Source organism: Microtus ochrogaster, unplaced genomic scaffold (genome assembly GCF_000317375.1).
Source record: "Microtus ochrogaster isolate Prairie Vole_2 unplaced genomic scaffold, MicOch1.0 UNK17, whole genome shotgun sequence".
NCBI lineage: Eukaryota > Metazoa > Chordata > Mammalia > Rodentia > Cricetidae > Microtus > Microtus ochrogaster.
Genome location: NW_004949115.1, coordinates 212113 through 216788, shown reverse-complemented (window position 1 = coordinate 216788; position 4676 = coordinate 212113). Strand labels below are relative to the sequence as shown.

The 4676-nt window shown below is 42.8% G+C and overlaps 1 pseudogene; it reads left to right on the top strand.

The window, feature by feature from the left end:
* The first annotated feature begins 3787 nt into the window (after positions 1 to 3787).
* On the top strand, positions 3788 to 4180 carry LOC101998933 (annotated as a pseudogene).
* Positions 4181 to 4676: the final 496 nt, after the last annotated feature.

Sequence of the window (4676 nt, the reverse complement as noted above, 5' to 3'; positions counted from 1 at the left end):
TGAGTTGGATCTAACAATCTGCTTCTAATTAACAGAGTAAGACAAAAGGAAAGTGTAAAGGGATTTCAAGTCACAAAGTACCATGATTTTTACCAGGTATACAAATACTCCACACTGAACCCTAGACTGTCTCTCTCCTTCTTTCCTTCCTCTTTTCCCATCTCTCTTTGTCTCTCTCTTTCCTTTACTCACACTGAAGGAAGTCAACTGCCATGTTATGAGCTGGAGTCACTCCATAGAGAACCTCATATGGTGAGGAACTGATGTTTCTTGTCAATAGCCATAAAGAAACAAAACAACAAACAAAGAAAAAACAAAAAGTCCCTACATCCTCCTATCCATCATGTTAAGTGAGTTTGGGAAAAGTTTCTTCCTGTCTTAGTTAGGGTTTTTATTGCTATGATAAAACACAGTGACCAAAAGCAGGTTGGGGAGGAATGGGTTTATTTGACTTACACTTTCACATATACTCCATCCCTGAAGGAAGTCAGGGGAAGAACTCAAAACAGCGCAGAACCCTGGAAGCAGGAACTGAAGTAGGAGCCATGTAGGAGTGTTTCTTACTGACTTGTTCATCAGAACGTACTTAGCCTGCTTTCTTATATACCCCAGGACCACCAGACTAAGGATGGTACCACTCACAATGGGCTGGGCCCTCCCCATCAATTACTAGTGAAGAAAATGCCCGACAGAAGGATCTTTTGGAGGCATTTCCTCAATTGAAGATCTCTACTTTCAGACAACACTAGTTTATGACAAGTTGATAGAAAACTAGCCAGCATACTCTCCAGGTTGAACTATCAGATCTGCCCCTATGCCATGGCCTGTGTCTTAAATAAGATTCTGAGCTAAAGACAACCAACTAAGTCATGCTCAAATTCCATGACCCACAGACATTATACAATAATAAATGTTGTCTTAAGTTGTTTTGGGGGTTAATTCTTCTGAAGCAATAGCTAGAGCTTCAATAAATTAATGAGCTGAAATGCCTTTCACTTAGCAATAGTTTTTAATTATGTACCAGCAAAAGAGTAAGAAAATATTTCAATAATTTCTGAACTAGATGCACTTTAGTGTGAACAAGATACATAAATTCATAATGGGCTAGACAAGCCTTTTTTCAATAGATCATTGAATTGTATAGGCAGGAATGATTACAAAGCAAACAACCATTTCTGCTAGGCCTGAGTTACCTGGGTTAAATCTGGTTAAATGTTCAAGTTTCTCTTGCTTACCCCAGAGCTACCATAGCAGAAGAAATACTGGGATGGGCCTCCAAAGCCACGGTTTAACACAAGTCCCACTCTGCCAGGCTAATTCAGTGTTCATCAAAGCCTGGGAGTTTTTGTTCATCAGGGAGAAGTTTTTGTAGTCATCTCTTGTAAAGTCTGCCTGGGCATCAGCCTTCTTCCCTTGGGAGTTCACTCCAACTTTGTTGAATCAGAGTCCCAGAGGACAAGCCAGCCAATCGGTATTTCTAAAGCTGCTCAGTTAGTCCTGAAGAAATTCTCGGGGAACAAGCCAGGCTTTGTCAGTAAATATCACTGAATCATTTTTGATCTGAACCACCCACTCATTCTGTCCAAAAGCACTCACTTGGAAGGTAGCACTTGTACTAAGCCTCCCAGATCTTACAGATGGACAGGCAGCCACCCACAGCTCTGGTTACATGCACTGAAAAAGGGAACAAGAGGCTGCACCGGAAGGAAAGGGCCCTTGGGCTATGACTGATGGACTTCAATGATAGCAGGGTAGGAGTAAAGCACAGAAAAGAATATTGTCCACAGCTCAAAATCTAGAAGAGTCCCACCACATGGAGTCCCACCACATGGAACCTTGGCTGAACCAAGAACCAAGTGACGAACAGCATCTGGCAATCGGTGTCCTCAAGGGTGTCCTGATGCAATATGTGTGCCAAGAATTTGGGGCTGTATGTGATTTAGCTCCCGACCTTTTATTTTTCTGCTGTATTCAAGTGGCTAGGCTGATAGGATCTGTGAGAGCAACAGTGCAAAGCACCATTTCTGTAGACTTGCCATAGGCAAATCCTAAGATAACTAAAACTCAAACACGCCTGGACTTCTGAACTTCCTGTCTCCCACTCCAGCATGCCCTGCTGGTGTATACATCAGCACAACTGGAAACACATGTGGATGCAATGCTGCCACTCTAAGACACACACACCTCTTATCTACATTTTAGACAGGAGGAAGCTAAGGCTCAAAGTGACTGAGTGGCTGGCATTGTGTCTAGTCTGAAACTCATCATGTAGACCAAGCTGGGCCCAAACAAACTCATGGAGATGCCCCCTTTCTTGTTCCCCCAGTTCTGGGATTAAAGTTATACACTGCCATGGCTTCCAGATATCCTCACTATTGAAGTCCCAGTCCCTTTAGGCAGTTTCACCAGGCTCTGGTGTAATCAGAAGAGAATTGCCTTATCTTCTCCATACTCTCAACATTTTTTTCTAGGGAAAAAAACTGAAACTGTAATCAGGTCTGGGAATAAGTATTGGCTGGGTTTTTGTAGCCAGTACATAAAGAACAACACAGAGAGTAAGTTCACTCAACCACTGTTGAGTGGGCAGGTAACCCATCCCTCTCAGGGACATAACCTGACTCTGGGAGCTCTTCCCAGGGTGTGCTTATGTACACTGAGGTAAGAAATATTACACGGGGCTTAGAGATGACACCCTGTGTTTTCCTGGTGCACAAGACTTCTCTACTGACCCGAGCCACTAAACTGATACTGGGTCACTTACCTAATAGTCTTTTCCCACTGGACCAGCCTTTAAAAACTCCTTGAATGTGCATTGTTTGAACAACCAACCAAGAGTTTAGAAGAAAAAGTTTAGGAACTTCTTAACTCCTAGTACTTAAAGAGGAAATTCACAATAGCTCATATGCTATATTAGTTTAGGAGGTTCTTTTATTCATGTGTTGCTTTCATCGGTTATATGAATAAAGAAACTGCTTTGGGCCTGATAGGGCAGAACTTCGGTAGGCAGAGAAGACAGAACTGGATGCTGGGAAGAGGGGCAGAATGAGAGAAGCCATGGATCTTTTGCTTGAGACGGATGATGGTTAGAATCTTTCCATTAAGCTCAGTGACATGGCAATACACAAATTAATAGAAGTGGGTTAAATTAAGATGTAAGAATTATCCAATAAGAAACTAGAGCTAATGGGCCAAGCAGTGTTTTAGTTAAGACAGTTTCTGTGTGGTTATTTCAGGTGTAAGCTAGCTGGGCAGCCGGGACAAAGAAAGGGACCCTCTCTCTATGCAATACTATATTCTGGAAGGCAGGGGACACTGAAGATGATTTCAATAGGGACAGACATTGAACCCCCACCCCAAGACATGGTGTTTATGCGAGACTTCACCTATTAATAACTACTGTCTTCCTGGATTCAGAGGAGAGATAATTAGGGCCTATGGGTGGGAAGGACTAGATAAATACATTGTAAAAAATTCATGCCAGACAAAGCCTTTCACATACCTGGAGCTTACTCTCCTACCACCCTGAGGTGGTTGTACCCTATTAGTTTTGAGGTGATGGGGACTAAAACAAAATTACATCAAATCAACTGATAGTGTTCTGAAGACAAAACCAAAATGGTGTTAGCCTAAGCATCAAGAGCCCATGTCAAGCAATGGGGAGGCAGGGTCTAAAGCTACACTGGAGTTTCCCAAGGGCTCTGTGCAAACATTTGAGGGACTCTAGGAGAACACAGTTCTCTAGATGGTGGTTATGTTCAGTCAGACAAGAAGGCTTGTATCTCTCTTCCGGTCTCTTTGGCCTTGGCGGCAGAAGCAAGATGACGAAAGGAACGGCATCCTTCGGAAAGCGTCGCAACAAGACGCACACGTTGTGCCGCCGCTGTAGCTCTAAGGCCTACCACCTTCAGAAGTCTACCTGTGGCAAATGCGGCTACCCTGCCAAGCGCAAGAGAAAGTATAACTGGAGTGCCAAGGCTAAGAGACGAAACACTACCGGGACTGGGCGGATGAGGCATCTAAAAATTGTCTACGGAAGATTCAGGCATGGATTCCGTGAAGGGACAACACCTAAACCCAAGAGGGCAGCTGTTGCAGCATCCAGTTCATCTTGAGGATTTCAATCTGTCATAAAATAAATGTTCTGGTTTCCAAAAAAAAATAAAAAAAAATAAAAAAAGAAGGCTTGTATCTAGTACCTTAATAACTGATCCTGGGCTTTTCGACATTCCTCACACTTGATCCTCAGGTATTCATGGCCTAAAGTGAAGCAGAAAGTCCCAGGAAACACCCTAGATTCCTGTTGGAAGAAGTAGTTAGAGGAACTTGTAAGACTATTTGGTGTCCAAGAAAAGGACTGCTGATCCCAGTGGAAGTATTTCTAGAATTTGGGGATTGTTTTCAGATGGCTTCTGGGGTAAGGATATGTGATGGGTAGTTTATCTTGTCAGCTTAATTGACTTTGTGATTAACTAGGAAAAATACATGTGGGCATGTCTGTGACAGCATTGTCAGTGAAGGTTAACTAAGAAAGTAAGATGCACCCTGAAAGTAAGTGGCACCATTCCAGGATCTTGGGTCTTCACTGAAGAAAAAAGGCAAAGGGAGAAGAAGAAGAAGAAGAAGAAGAAGAAGAAGAAGAAGAAGAAGAAGAAGAAGAAGAAGAAGAAGAAGAAGAA